Source organism: Peromyscus maniculatus, chromosome 3 (genome assembly GCF_049852395.1).
Source record: "Peromyscus maniculatus bairdii isolate BWxNUB_F1_BW_parent chromosome 3, HU_Pman_BW_mat_3.1, whole genome shotgun sequence".
NCBI classification, from domain to species: Eukaryota; Metazoa; Chordata; class Mammalia; order Rodentia; family Cricetidae; genus Peromyscus; species Peromyscus maniculatus.
Genome location: NC_134854.1, coordinates 29,361,960 through 29,378,599, shown reverse-complemented (window position 1 = coordinate 29,378,599; position 16,640 = coordinate 29,361,960). Strand labels below are relative to the sequence as shown.

General features: G+C 37.9%; 1 pseudogene; it reads left to right on the top strand.

The window, feature by feature from the left end:
- The first annotated feature begins 16,176 nt into the window (after nucleotides 1–16,176).
- LOC107400600 (small nuclear ribonucleoprotein G pseudogene) lies at nucleotides 16,177–16,422 on the top strand (annotated as a pseudogene).
- The last annotated feature ends 218 nt before the right edge of the window (nucleotides 16,423–16,640 follow it).

Here is a 16,640-nt window from a genome sequence, read left to right as displayed (position 1 = left end):
TATATTCTGGATATCAGTCCTCTGTCAGATGTGGGGTTGGTGAAGACCTTTTCCCATTCTGTAGGCTGTCACTTTGCCTCGTTGACCATATCCTTTGCTCTACAAAAGCTTCTCAGTTTCAGGAGGTCCCATTGATGGATTGTTTCTCTCAGTGTCTGTGCTACTGGTGTTATATTTAGGAAGTGACCTCCTATGCCAATGCATTCAAGACTACTTCCTGCTTTCTCTACTAGCAGGTTCAGAGTAGCTGGATTTATGTTGAGGTCCTTGATCCACTTGTACTTAAGTTTTGTGCACGGTGAGAGATATAGATCTATTTGCAGCCTTTTACATGTTGATATCCAGTTACGTCAGCACCATTTGTTGAAGATGCTTTCTTTTTTCCATTGTACACTTTTGGCTTCTTTGTCAAAAATTATATGTTCATAGGTGTGCGGGTTAATGTCAGAGTCTTCAACTCGATTACATTGGTCCATAAGTCGGGTTTTATGCCAGTACCAAGCTGTTTTTATTACTGTAGCTCTATAGTAGAGCTTGAAGTAAGGGATTGTGATGCCTCCAGAGGTTGTTTTATTGTACAGGATTCTTATGGCTACCTGGATTTTTTGTTTTTCCATATGAAGTTGAGTATTTTTCTTTCCAGGTCTGTGAAGAATTGTGTTGGTATTTTGATGGGGATTGCATTGAATCTGTAGATTGTTTTTGGTAAAACTGCCATTTTTACTATGTTAGTCCTGCCTATCCATGAGCATGGGAGATCTTTTCATTTTCTGACATCTTCTTCGATTTCTTTTTTCAGGGACTTAAAGTTCTTGTCATATAGGTCCTTCACTTGCTTGGTTAGTGTTACCCCAAGGTATTTTATGTCATTTGTGGCTATCATAAAGGTTCATGTATCTCTGATTTCCTTCTCAGCCGCTTTGTCAATTGTATATAGGAGGGCTACTGATATTTTTTAGTTAATCTTGTATCCTGCTATGTTGCTGAAGATGTTTATAAGCTGTATCAGTTCCTTGGTTGAATCTTTGGGGTCACTCAAGTACACTATCATGTCATCTGCAAATAGAGAAAGCTTGACTTCTTCCTTTCCAATTTGTATCCCCTTAATCTCCTTATGTTGTCTTATTGCTCTGGCTAGAACTTCAGGTACTATATTGAATAAGTATGGGGAGAGTGGACAGCCTTGCCTCGTTCTGATTTTAGTGGAATTGCTTTGAGTTTCTCTCCATTTAATTTGATGTTGGCTGTTGGCTTACTGTAAATTGCCTTTATTATGTTTAAGTATGTTTCCTGTATTCCTGACCGCTCCAAGACTTTTATCATGAAGGGGTGTTAGATTTTTTCAAATGCCTTTTCTGCATCTAGTGAAATGATCATGTGGTTTTTTTCTTTGAGTTTGTTTATATGGTGTATTATATTGACGGACTTTCAAATGTTGAACCACCCTTGCATCCCTGGGATGAAGCCTACTTGGTCGTGGTGGATAATTGTTTTGATGTGTTCTTGGAGTCTGTTTGCCAGTATTTAATTGAGTATTTTTGCATCAATGTTCATGAGAGAGATCGGTGTGTAGTTGTCTTTCTTTGTTGTATTCTTGTTTGGTTTAGGAATCAAGGTAATTGTAGCCTCATAGAAGGAGTTTGGTAATGTTCCTACTGTTTCTATTGTGTGGAACAATTTAGAGAGTATTGGTATAAACTCTTCTTTGAAGATCTGGTAGAATTCTGCACTGAATCCATCTGGTCCTGGGCTTTCTTTTGCTTGGGAGACTTTTAATGACTATTTCTATTTCCTTAGGGGTTATTGGACTATTTAAATAGTTTATCTGGTCTTGATTTAACTTAGGTATGTGGTACATATCCAGAAAATTATCCATTTTGTTTAGGTTTTCCAGTTTTGTGGAGTAGAGGTTTTTGAAGTATGACCTGATGATTCTCTGGATTTCTTCATTGTGTGTTGTTATGTCCCCCTTTTCATTTCTGATTTTGTTGATTTGGATGCTCTCTCTCTCTGTCTTTTGGTTAGTTTGGATAAGGGCTTGTCTATCTTTTTGATTTTCTCAAAGAACCAACTCTTTGTTTCATTAATTTTTTTGTATTGTTCTCTTTGTTTCTATTTTATTGATTTCAACTCTCACTTTGATAATTTCCTGGTGTCTATTCTTCCTGGGAGACTTTGCTTCTTCTTGTTCTAGAGCTTTCAGGTGTGCTGTTAATTCACTAGTGTGAGATTTCTCCAACTTCTTTATGTGGGCATTTAGTGCTATGAATTTCCCCGCTTTCACAGTGTCCCATAAGTTTGGGTATGTGGTGTATTCATTTTCGTTGATCTCTAGGAAGTCTTTAATTTCTTTCTTTATTTTTTCCTTAACCCATTAGTGATTCAGGTGAGCACTATTCAGTTTCCATGAGATTGTAGGTTTTCTGTAGGTTTTGTTGTTGCTGAAATCTAACTTTAAACCATGGTGGTCTGATAGAACACGGGAGGTTATTCCAATTGTTTTGTATCTGTTGAGATTTGCTTTGTGGTCAAGCATGTGGTCGATTTTAGAGAAGGTTCCATGGGGTGCTGAGAAGAAGGTATATTCTTTTTTGGTAGGATGGAATGTTCTGTAGATATCGATTAAGTCCATTTGAGTCATAACATCAGTTAAGTCCCTTATTTCTCTGTTAAGTTTCGATTTGGAAGATCTGTCCAGTGGTGAAAGTGGGGTGTTGAAGTCTCCCACTATTAATGTGTGGGGTTTTATATGTATTTTAAGCTTTAGTAATGTTTCTTTTACATATGTGGGTGCCCTTGTGTTTGGGGCATAAATGTTCAGAATTGAAACTTCATCTTGGTGGATCTTTCCTGTGATGAGGATGTAATGCCCTTCTTGATCTCTTTTGATTGATATTAGTTTGAAGTCTATTTTGCTGGATATCAGGGTGGATACACCGGCTTGTTTCTTAAGACTGTTTGATTGGAAAGCCTTTTCCTAGCCTTTTATTCTTAGGTAGAGTCTATCTTTGAATTTGAGATGTGTTTCTTGTATGCAGCAGAAAGATGGGTCCTACTTTTGTATCCATTCTGTAAGCCTATGTCTTTTTATAGGTGAATTAAGTCCATTGATATTAAGGGATATTAATGACCAGTGATTGTTCATTCCTGTTATTTTTTGGTGGTAGTGTGTGTGTACTTCTCTTCTTTGGGGTTTATTGCTGTGGTTTTATCTATTGCCTGTGTTTTCGAGGGTGTATCTGACTTCCTTCGGTTGGAATTTTCCTTCTAGTGCTTTCTGTAGAGCTGGGTTTGTGGATAAGTATTGTTTAAATCTGGCTTTGTCTTGGAATGTCTTGTTCATGCTGTCTATGATGACTGAAAGTTTTTCTGGGTATATTAGTCTAGGCTGGCATCCATGGTTTCTTAGTGTCTGAATTGCATCTGTTCAGGTCCTTCTGGCTTTCAAAGTCTCCATTGAGAAATCGGGTGTTATTCTGATGGGTTTGCCTTTATAAGTCACTTGGCTTTTTTCCTTAGCTGCTCTTAATATTCTTTCTTTATTCTGTATGTTTAGTTGTTTAATTATTATGTGGCGAGGGGACTTTTTTGGGGGTCTAGTCTGTTTGGTGTTCTATAGGCTTCTTGTATCTTCATAGGCATTTCCTTCTTTTAGTTGGGAAAGTTTTCTTCTGTGATCTTGTTGAATATATTTTCTGTGCCTTTGAGTTGGTATTCCTCTGCTGTGGGATGGTCTGTATGTTAAATTGCTCTGATTGGTCAATAAATAAAACACTGATTGGTTTTGGCCAGTGGCCAGGAAGGAAGTATAGGCTGGACTAACAGAGAGAAGAATTGAGGGAACAGGAAGGCAGAGAGAGTCACTGCCAGCCACCACCATGACAAGAAGCATGTGAAGACGCCAGTAAGCCACGAGCCATGTGGCAAGGTATAGATTTATAGAAATGGATTAATGTACGGTATAAGAACAGTTAGCAAGAAGCCTGCCACAGCCATACAGTTTGTAAGCAATATAAGTCTCTGTGTTTATTTGGGTCTGAGCGGTTGTGGGACTGGCAGGTGACAAAAATTTGTCCTGACTGTGGGCAAGACAGGAAAACTCTAGCTACACTTCTTCTTCTATCCCTATTATTCGTGGGTTTGGTCTTTTCATGGTGTCCCAAATTTCTTGGACATTTTGGTTCATGACTTTGTTGACTTTAGTGTTTTATTTGACTGATGAATCTATTTCTTCTACCGTATCTTCAATGCCAGTGATCTCTTCCATCTCTTGCATTCTGTTGGTTATACTTGCATCTGAAGTTCCCAATTGTTTACTCAGATTTTCTATTTCCAGCATTCCCTGTTTGTGTATTCTTCATTTTTTCTATTTCCCTTTTCAGGTCTTGGACTGTTTCCTTCATTTTTTTTCATTGCTTTTTCATGATTTTCTTTCAGTACTTTATTGTTTTCTTCCAGGACTTTATTGTTTTCTTCTACTTTATTTGTCCTTTCCTCTAGTTTTTTATAGCGTTTTCCCCATTTTTTGTCTTTTCCTCTATATAAGCCTCTACCTTCTTCATGATGTTATTCATAAGGCTGTTTTCTTCTGCTTCTTCCAATTTTTGATGTTCAGGTCTAGATGTTGGAGGAGGGCTAGGTTCTGGTGATGCTGTATTGCTCTTCCTTTTGTTGTATGTACTTCTCCCTTGACGTCTGCCCTTCTCCTTGTAGTTCATTCTTGGTCTTATCAGCGCACTTGATTCAGACAGAGCTGACAGATTCAGGAAGTCTCTCTCTCTCTTGTCTAGATGGGAGCTCTCTTGTCCAAATGGGAAGTCTGGGACAGGATGGGAGCTCTTGTCCAGAAGGGAACTCCGGGGCAGGATGGGTGCTCTTGTCCAGGAGGGAAGTCCGGAGCAGGTTGGGAGCTGGGGGCCAGTCTCTAAGTCTCAGGAAGTGTCTGGGGTCTCTGGCAGATGGGCATGGGGGCAGGGCGTGGAGATTGCAGGGTCTGCCGGGGTTCTTGGACAAGGAGAGCCTTCCCGGTAGGGCTAGAAGGGAACCTGCCTGGTGGCCAGAACCTGGGGCCAAGTTGGGCAGGTCTTCCCCGGAGTGGCTGGTGCCAAGGGATGGGGTCTAGGCTGAGCACAATCACCCCCCTTAGCCCAGAAGGGAAGTCCGGGCCCAATCAGTGTTTTATTTATCAATCAATCAATCATCCAAGTTTTCGTGGGAGGCTTCAAATGCCCCTAGAGTGACTCTATTTTCTTCAAGGTTGCCATCATTCCCTGTGATGTTCTGTCATTACCATAAAGATTAGAGTCCCATGTAGTCTAAAGAAAGTATTAATAATGGATTGACTGCTGCATATACTGCTGCTGCTGCTGTCTCTCCTACTACAATTATTCAATAATTCCTAAAGCTACTTGTTCAATTTTATACATTTTTCCTTTCATATCAAACTCTAAAATAATTGTCCAGGAGCTTAAAAAACCATAGCTATAAGAGTTAAATTTGGGGCTGGGGAAAAAAAGAGTTTAATTTATACTGTAAATAAAGTTTATCTGTTGGACTTGAACATATATTTTAGATAATTGAAACTTCATAATTAATATCAATCTATTATGATATTTCTCATTCTGTGATAATATCCTAGTCATAAACTGTGGAAAGAATAAAATACAAGAATACATAGTCAACTATTTGGATATTAAATTGATATAAAGTTCACCCTCCTCTTCAAAGGCTAAAGAAAGTTCAAGAAATCAGGGCATTTATTTTCTGTGCTGAGGTAGGTTTAGAAGTAGCAAAGCAGTGATGGATGGTCTGATTGTAAGAATGACACTGCTGACCCGTTAAGGTTGAGTCATATTACTACAGTGTTTTCCATTCACAATGAGTATTTTTTTCTCTATTTTACTCATTTTATTATATATTGATTTAATAGATTATATCACAGGTCTTCAAATGCACTGAAATCAACTGACGCTTTCAATAGAAAGCAAACAAACTCTGTCCTCAAATCACATTAAAACAGTGATTTAAGTGCACGTATTATGTAATTAATCAAAGTTATAGCATTTATTTATTCAATGTAGCAAGTGCATTTCTCAGTATGACAGTGAAGGGTGCTACCAACTGAAGATCTATGTCAATAAGCAATATGCTATTTCTTTTCAAGTTTGTGGATAATGGAGAATATAGAAATCATAGATAAAAATGACAGGTGTAGTGGTCATGATAGGCTGACTAGTATTTTTCCTTTGAGTCACATTCTCAGTTCCAACACAATCTAATGCAATCCATATCACTCTGCAGAGAAAGGCATTTTACCTTAAGGTGGAGAACTGAGTAGAAACCCTTTCAATGGGCAGATGTTTATAAAGATGACTGTAATTAGACACAGTAGGCACCCTGCTCCCTCTCCTTACTCACTGCCCAGAATAGTAAGCACCTTCTCTGCAGTGTGATGCAATAGGAAAAGGAGCTGTCAGATCCTGGGAATGTTTCCTTATCAAAAAAAAAAAGTAGAAATGAAACCCCTTCTCACTTCCTTTGAAAATATGGGATGGGGAGAATTTGTTCTTACCTACAACACGGCCAATCAATTTCCCATTGGTATAGCACCTTTTTCCAGTAGGTAATTTGCAACAAATATGAGATGGTTTGACAATACTGTTGAGACTGGGAGGTTCAAGAAGATGTCACCTACACTGACCAACATCAAGTGAGGAAACTTCTTGCTGCACTAGAACATGGCAGATGTGTCTCCTGGGCAGAGGACTAGGCACGGTTCCTTCCCCTCTTCTCACAAATCCACTAATTCCATGATAGGAATTCTAGCCACAGATTTCTAGTCCTAACTGCCTTCCAAATTGCCAACTCCAAACACCATTGAGGAAATTTACAGATACAGTTTGCAATATATTAACATTGAGGAAACATTTCCAGACCACAATAAAGGCTAAACAAAAGATTGTACCTTCTTTCTGTAGGTTCTGAATTTAAATGACTACCTGACTTTTATTTCTTTATATGTTTTATTTGATCACTTTATCATCTTTTTTTATCATGTATATCTGTATGTATGTATGTTTGTGTGTGCAGGTACACATTTATGGAGTCACTGGCAGAATTATAGATAGAAATTAAGCATTTTGATAAGATTAGATAAGAAGTAGTGATTACAAATCCATATGAACAATACAAAAGTGGTCTAGGCTTGCCTGGTTGTCCAATGAGCTCCATGCATTTGCCTGTCTCCTCCACCCCAGCACCAGGATACGAACATTTACCACCAAGTTCAGCCTTTTCTTTCTTTCTTTCTTTCTTTCTTTCTTTCTTTCTTTCTTTCTTTCTTTCTTTCTTTCTTTCTTCCTTCCTTCCTTCCTTCCTTCCTTCCTTCCTTCCTTCCTTCCTTCTTTCTTTTTGTGACAGGGTCTCACTAGGTAACCTTGGGTGACCTACAGATCACTATATAGGCCAGGAACTCATGGAGATCCTCTTGCATCTGTTCCCCAAGTGTGTACATCTATCAGCATCATACCCATCAGAATATTTACTAGGAAAAATTAGAAACCTTAAAGCTTTATTTTATGTCATATATATCTCAAAATGTGCTTTAAAATTAATTAATCTATCTCTGTCTTAAACTAAAGTTAGTAGATATTGTTTTTTTTTTGTGTGCTTTTGTTGGTTTTGTTTTCGTTGGTTTGTTTTTTATTTTCCTATCTGCTACTTTTACTTTCTGTGTTTATCTTCATTTTGTGGTACTGACTGAAGATCAAATCTCAAGCTTTATACATTCAAAGTTTCCACCCTGAGTTGATCAGTACCTGCAGTGTCTAAGTCAATACTTTTGAAAGTAAGTGTTGACAGCTTTATTTCACTTCTGATCCTGAGAAGATGAGTAAAGATAAAAACTGCTTGGTCTTTTCAAATTTTCACTTAAATTATATTATCCATTTAATTATTTGTCCACAGACTGTCCACAAATGCCAAAAATCCTCAAGCAGTAAGATATACATATCTTATATATCTCTATATATGAGAGAGAGAGAGACAGAGAGAATGAGAGAGAGAGTGAACATGAGAGAAAGAAAGAGGGAGCAAGAACAAGGAGAGTTAAAGGACTGTTTATTCAGGAATGATTTCCTTGTCTCACAATTATTGAGATATAGAAAGATAAGAAGAGCTATCATAAGATTATTAATCTAACTTGACATATGGACATATGTTCCTCCAGAGACACTTAAATTAACCCCACTTACTCAAGAGAATTAAAGTGATACATGACTCATTACTCTTTTGCCAACAACAGTTTTATAAAATAAGTGTAGTTTGTATGATTCAAATGTTTTTGTCAAAACTTTATAGTTGTAAAAATGTCATTCATATAAGCTAAGAAGCAACATTATTCTTTATTCCCAACCTAATAAAAAACCTTTTAAATGAAAAGTAAAACTTTTTTTTGTGTGTGTGGTAATATCTGAACTTTTCATTTCTTCTGGAATCAGTTTTTAAAACAGCATGTCCCAATGGATTATAATGTAAATATTAATGTGACATCTAGATAAATAGTTATTAATTGGAGTTCAAACATTAGCATTATAGGCAGACATCTTTCCCCTATTTTTTACCATAATAACTAAAGAAGACAAACTAATTTCTACACCAGCTTGTAAATGCATATTTTCTCTGGAATCAGACTCTTTTGTCATCCTGATGACAAAGTTACAAGGATATGAATAACAAATGTCCTAAATATGTCTATCAAAGACTGGAAATAGGATAGACTTCAATCCTTGTTACCTAGACCTACATGTTCTACCTACTGCAAGCACAGTACCATTAGTCCATGAAAATTCCTAAACACCATATCCCCAGATTTAACAAAAATTATCCCAGTATTTCACCATGCCTAATGTTCTGAATAATGTAGATATGGTCATAGGAACTTGCCAGACCTTCATTGTAAAGTGACACACTGGATCTAAAGTGAGATATGTCAGACTCTTAAGGATAAGGTAAAGCATTCAATGTCTAAGCCTTCTCATAGTGGTCCTAACTGAAATAACAAAATCAAGAAAAGAAAACTCATATGCATTCCTACATTATGTGCCATTCACATGAAGTCAATTATCTGCTCCCTCTAAAATGCACTGAAGAGGTTTGAGAAAACCACCTTACTACACAGGATTGGCTAATATTTCAATAGATAAATTCTAGTCTCTGTTGAATGATCAAACATTCATTTGTAGGAATACTTTTGTATGTGACCTTTGCGATAAGAAACCCAGGCCCAAGGTTCTACCCTGAAACATAGTCACTACATTTGAAGTTCTACAGTAGTCACTGACGCAAACAAAATCAGGCTGGACAGCTCTTCACATCCAGTTGTTTTTGGTTTTGTTTTGTTTTATTCAGGACCAGCTCTATGCTGAATACTGTGTTATAGGTATTGCAGAAGTTATACAAATGTAGAGGTCTGTTAAGATGGTTCAGTAGATAAGAGCACATCTTGTGAAAGGATAAGGACCTAAGTTTAGATCCTGAGAAACTATGTAAAAAGCCAGGCATGGCCACATACCTGTAAACTTAATGCTATAGGGGACAGAGACAGGATTACTGCTGGTGAGCATGATCATCTAAAACAGCAAGCTCCAAATTCAATGAGAGAACCTATCTCCAAGGAATGAAGCAGAGAGTAACAGAGACATGGAGACCAAAGTAGGTAGAGCTCCCAAGGAGAGCCAGAGAGCAAGGGGATAGAGAGCCATGGTATTCTTCAAAGGACTTCATCTGATTATTCAGCTAAAAACTGGTCAGTTCATATGGATAAGCGAACTAGATGAGCCAGATACATAATGAGTAACCACATAAAAACATTACAAAACCAGGATGCAAGGGAGGAGAACAATCCAGAAACAGACCTCATTCACTAGCCAGACCAAATTATTGACTTGGGGGAAAATACACAGGAATGTCTTGTTTTAGTGGTAGTGATAATTAAGTCTATAATACACACTACTGTGTGCTTCTTTAAAAACTCTGAAATACAAGACCCAGACACATCAAACTACTTTGAAATAGCAGAGTAGTATCCCAGAAGAAACTCAAGAGTCAGATGAACACTCAAAACTATTTAAAGGACAACAATCATACCCAACTAACAAACTGGAAAAATGTACAATATCTTGTCCACAATAAAAATTATGAGGCTTACAAATAAGCAAGAAACTATACTTCATAATGAAAAGAAAAATCAGTCAACTGACATCAAGCTAGGATGGGAAAAAATTTAGACAATTTGAAAATCGATAACTTTTCTTGCATAAATCAGACAGCTGAGGTCATAGGACAAACCACCACCCTAATCTAGAGAGAGTTGCATCTGCACATATACTATTATAAAATCTATTGGGGGAAAATGTATAAATATAAATACCAAGGAAGGTAACTAAAACTGTCAGATCAAACTTGAAGCATGAAGATATGAAATAATTAAATCTTGTTTGTACTTTATAAATATAAAATGTTATCACGCTATTTCTCATTAACTTTTAATAAATTAATGCAATGTATCACAATACACCAGGTTCTTTATAAGCTGAAGAATATGATAAAACATTAATAAATATGTGTATATTTTTGGAATTCTGTTAATGCCTTTGGGGATTACTAAAATAAGAACAAAGACAAAAAAAATTTTAAAAAACTGCAATAGGTCTTTTTCTTCAAATGTGATTTTTAAAAACTGTATTTTTATATTTAATAAAAAAGGAGGTGTGGATAGACAAGAATTAATCAGTCTGGAAATTAACATAAATGCTAAGCTCTGTTCCTAGGAATTCAAATATATGTGATCTTAGACAACTGAACATTGAGTAAATTCGTAGTAATATATTTTCATATAATTCATAAAATATCTTTGTTCTATTATATACTGATCTGACATGAAATTACGCTTTACTTGTGGTTTACTGATTGCAGTCAGAACACCACCCCCACAGCTGCCTAGTTCTACCTGAAAGTCAACATCACTAGTGAAAGTCACACTTACAAATTAATGCTACTATATTTAAATATGCCTAAACATCTGCTTTCCACAGTCACTGCTGCCATCTTTGCTCTCTCTGCAGTAGATAACCGTCTGAGGAGAGCAGAGCAGAATTGCTAATTGAAACTTCAATTCTTCTGTTATCCCATTCCACCAATTCTCTAGTGACTAAACCATGCTTTAATTTAAAAATATGTACAATGGAGAAAGGTGTGTTTTAAAGAATATGTCGGGACCTAAGGAGGAAGCTCAGTGAACTCAAATGCTAAAAAATGCTATGTACTCAAGCCTTACAGTTGTAGTTTGATCCTCTAAACCCCCATGGAAAAGAAATGACTCAGGGTGAGGGGGAGCTGGGGAGGGAAAGGGAGAAGGCAAGCTGGGTGTGGTGGGATTTGCTGGATTCTCAGCTCTTCTATGGTGAGATGGGAGGCAGAGATAAGGGAGTCCTCAGAAAGCTAGCAGGCCAGCCAGACTAGAGCAGCAACTGACGCAGAAACAAGAGTCTGCATCAACGAGGTAGAAGGCAGCTGAGTCCTTTAAGTTGTTCTCAGACCTCCACACGCATGCTTGTATTCACACGTGTGCATATGCACAATAAATATGTAAATAAGTAGATATTTCTGAAAAATATTATGTGCATGTGTCCATGTGTGTATGTCAGTGGTCAACGTGTGTCTGTGTGTGTGTGCATGGTATACATACATGTGTACTCAGGCACACCAACTTTGTGCATTTACATGGAAGACAGAGAACATCAAATGTCCTTTTCGATCACTCTGCACATCATTTTTCTGAGTCAGAATCTGTCACTGAAACTCATGTTAGGCCAGTAGTCAGCCATCCTCGGGTCTCAATATACTACATTACTCAAGCTACGTGCACAGCCACACTCAGTTTTTTACTGGGGTGGTAGGACCCAAACTCACATCCTCATTCCTATGCAATAGGCACTCTTACTCACCAAGCCATCTCTCCAGCCTAAATTCGTTTGTTTGTTTATGTACAGTACCAGACATTGAGCTTACAGCCTCAGACTTGTGGGCAAGTGCTCTACAAACAAAGTATACCCTTCTCTACTGTCCATTCAAATGAGGATTCAGTGGAGATGAGAAATATGCTCAGACCTGCTATTAAATGGGGAAAAATATTAGGAACACAGTTGCTTCCCAGACAATATTAAGATCAACTCTAGAAAGGATTACAGTGATTTAGTAATAAATAAATGACATGGACATTGAAAAGTCAATCTACCCAGGCATTTTAGTGATATGAAACAATATAAAATCATGTCTTAAGAAGTATCTCAGGTGACACTGGGATTATGAGAATATTTTACCTGTGAGTTTTTTCAAAATTGTGGAAATCAGAGGTTAGATTCAAAAGAAACCTTAATTTGCTCAAAAGTATGAAAATCCAAATGACAGTTATTAAGAGTGAGAAGCATCTAAAGAAGGCTGTTGCATGAAGCTCTAGATCAGCGGTGCTTAGGACTTGCTTAGCAACATAAGGAAGTGGCTGTACAATAGAGACCTTGACATCACAATATTGTACTAAAGGTGTCCTAAAGCAGGTCTTCTTCATCATCAAAGATGAATTAGGTACCACCCTCTACAAAGTTAAAAACTATTGAAGCTTGCTTAAGACTCACAGTTTAAGATAGCCAGTTTAGAGACAAATTCTTTGAATATAGTTTCACTAAACATTTCAAAGGGAGGCATGTTTTAAATGAGAACATGAGTGGTATGCAGCTTGCCTCTGCCTAGGTTGATTCTGTAACTGATGGGTTAGCTTAGTCAAGTAGCTTTTGCTCAGGAACAGAAAGCGATATCATTTGCCTCCAGAAACACATCTTTAGCATTCTGACCAGAGATAACTTTCAGCATCGTGTGATGCATCTTGTGATAGCAAAGATGGATGGCTTTGATTTCCATGTGTTTTCTCCCAACAGAATTTACTGGACTGTTAAGGGAATGAATGTCTTTGCTTCTACAACTTTATCACTAAAGTGACTAAATTCTCTCTGGGTCTCATAAAGAACACCCTTTTCTCTCATCCCCTTTTCTTAAGCAAAAACTAAAATATAGTGGAATGTGTTGGAAATAAGATGTGCTGTCAGCTATAATCCAAGATAAACATAAGAAGATTTGGGGATTTTAGTTCCTTTCTTTTCTGTTTAATGAAAGACAAAGCAATAAAGTATTTTGTTGTTTCTGTGAGATCCAGTGTTTAGCTGACCATCTGCAAAAGGAGACATTTTCCCAGTCCATTGTTATTTTACAGATTGTGTTTGTCAGCATTAACTGGAGAGATGATGGCTCAGTGGGTAAGAGCACTTCTTCTACAAGAGGGGAGACATGCGGACCTGAGTTCACATCCTCAGCACCCACCGACAAAGGTGGGCAGAGATGCATGTGCCTAAACACTCTGCTGGAGCAGAGACAGGCAAATCCTTACAGCTCACTGGAGAGCCAGCCTAGCCAAAATCAGGAACTTACATTTGGTGAAAGAACCCTTCTCAAGGCAGTAAGGCAGAGAGCAATAGAGGAGGCCTCCACATGTCTATTCATGGGTGTGCACTCATGTGCATGCCACACCACATACACATGTGTGCATGTGTGCTCACACATTAGTAAAATAAAATAATTTTACTGGCATGGTAGCACATGCCTTTAATCTCAGCACGCAGGAGGCCAAGACACTCATGTGAGTTTTAGGCCAGCCTGGCCTGCAAAGTGAGTTCCAGGGAAACCAAGGCTGTTACACAGAGAAACCCTATCTTAAAACCACCACCACCACCACCACCCCCCCAAAAAAAAAAAGAAAAAGGAAAAGAAAATGTTGTAGATAGACAGATAATAAATAAAACAATGAAAGTAAACTACATAGTATATTAAAGAGCAATGTGTATTACGGAAAGAATTTTTAAAAACCTGATAGGAAAATTTTGGATTCTAATTTTATAAAATGTGGTCAGGAAAGATCCAATAAGAAATATCATTAAGACCAGAAGTATTGGATTTTATCCTAGGTCTCTGGGCTATCTATCCAGTCTCTGGTTCTCGGTTACCCAAGCAATGTCAGGTATGGGTTCTTTCTCATGGAGTGGGCCATAAGTCAAATCAGACATTAGTCAGCTATTCCCATAAGATATGTGCCACCATTGTCCTAGCATATTTTGTAGACAGAACAGATTGTAGGTCACAGGTTTTGTGGCTGGGTTGGTTCCATGTTTCTCTTTTGGTAGCCTGCAGAGTAACTTCCCACACCAAAAGGACTAGAACATGGAGGGGAGGGCTCCATATAGGCATCAGCTAAACTTCTCCAGGCTCCACAAGTTGTGTGGGTGTGGTTGTCACAACAGGGCCCTGCTGTCAGTTTTCAGAGAGCAACCCACTGTCTTGGCAACTGCCTGGGTTGTTCATAGATTTCCATGGGATCCCCTTGGACAACAACTCAATTGAATTCAACCAGTCTTGGGAATGGAAGCCTCCTTTGGTGACAACAGATGGCCAGTTGAGGTTCACTATGCCACATTACTAGGCGTCGTCATTAGGACCACCTTCATACATTCCAGGAAATTTCCTCTGCACTAGATTTCCACACACCTCCAAAATGACTCCCAGTTCCAGCCCAGTTTGAGCCATTGTCACTCTCCCCCTCCATCCCATCCCCCCATCTTCCCTCCCATCTCCCTTCCCCCTTCCTCCCATAAAATCCATTCTATTTCTCCCTCCCAAGGAGATCCATGCATTTCCCCTAGACCCCTCCTCTTTGACTAACCTCTCCAGATCTAAAGATTGTAGCTTGCTTATCATATACTTAATGGCTAATAAACACTTATAAGCAATACATAGCATATTTATCTTTCTGGGTCTGGGTTACCTCATTTGAGATGATTTTTTTTTCTAGTTCCATCCATTTGCTGGCAGATTTCATGATGTCATTATTTTTAACATCTGAATAATACTCCATTGTATAAGTGTACCACATTTTCTTTATCCATTCTTTGGTTGAGGGACATCTAGTTTGTTTCTTGTTTCTGGTTATTATGAATAAAGCGGCAATGAACATGTTTGAGAAAGTGTCCCTGTGGTAGAATGGAGCAAGCATCCTTTGGGAATATGCCCAAAGTGGTATAGCTACATCTTGAGGTAAATCGATTCCCAGCTTTATGAGTAACTGCTCTATTGATTTCCAAAGTGGCTGTACAAGTTTATACTCCCACCAGCAATGGAGGAGTGTTCCCCTTGTTCCCATTCTCTCTAGCCTAAGCTGTCATTTATGTTTTTGATCTTAACCATTCAAACAAGTGTAAGATAGAATCTCAAAGTAGTTTTCATTTATATTTCCCTGATGGCTAAGGATGTTGAACATTTCTTTAAGTATTTCATAAGAATTTGAGTTCTCTCTATGGAAAATTCTCTGTTTAAATCTACACTCCATTTTTAATTAGATTATTTGGTTTTGGGATATCTAATTTCTCAACTTCATTTGTTTGGGATATTAGTTCTCTATGGGATATGGAGTTGGTAAAATTCTTTCCTCATTGTGAATGTTGTCTCTTTACCCGATTGATGATGTTTTTTGCCTTACAGAAGCTTTTCAGTCTCATGAGGTCTCACCTACTAATTGTTGATAGCCTGAGCTATCAGTGTCCTATTCAGAAAGTCATCTCCTATGCCAATGTGTCTTTAAAAAAGTATCAGTAAAATGAATCTTGGACTACTGATGATATTCTGCTATACTCATGGAACAGTGCCTTATCCACTCATCAGAGAGGATTTCTCCAGCAGCAGATGGGAAAAGAAGCAGAGAGCCACAGCCAAAAGTTACAAGGAGAAAGTCTAAATGGGAGATCTTCATCAAATCCCTTGTCTCAGAGCTTAGGGAATTGCACAGAGAAGGAGGCAGAAAGATTGTAAGAGCCATAGGGGATGGAGGACACCAGGAGAACAAGGCCCTCTGAATCAACTAATCAAGGTGCATGTGAGCTCACAGAGACTGAAGCAGCAAGCACAGGACTACAGGGGTCTGCGCCAGGTCCTCTGAGTATATATTATAGCTATTAGCTTTGTATTTTTAAAGAGACTCCTGACTGTGAGAACAAGTGGGTCTCTGACTCTTGTGCCTGTATGGATAAGAATTTGTCATTGAAGTTAAATGGTGGCAGACATGAACAAGGAATACTACAGGGCCTCGATCCCTCTATGAATCTTGTGAGTGATGAGTGTATGGAGATGGTACCTAGTGGGCATCAGAATAACATTGGAATGTTGGTCACACAAGGAAATGGCATCATCATGTTTGAAGACTTGCAGAGTCTGAACAATGGCTGTTCAGCACAGGAGTCCACATCTCTCCCCAAAGGGTCTATTTGACTGTGGGGTAGAATTGGGTTATGAACATTTTCATATGAAACATATTGCTATATAAACCTTTGTGATACTCAAAAAAACCCTTCAACCTGAAAAAAGGTAGCTATAAAAATTTTAGTGAAATTAAATATATATATATATCAGTGATTCACTTGTTTATATATAAACATACACATATATATATGCACTTTCAATCTTCTATTTAACATTACAATAGAAGT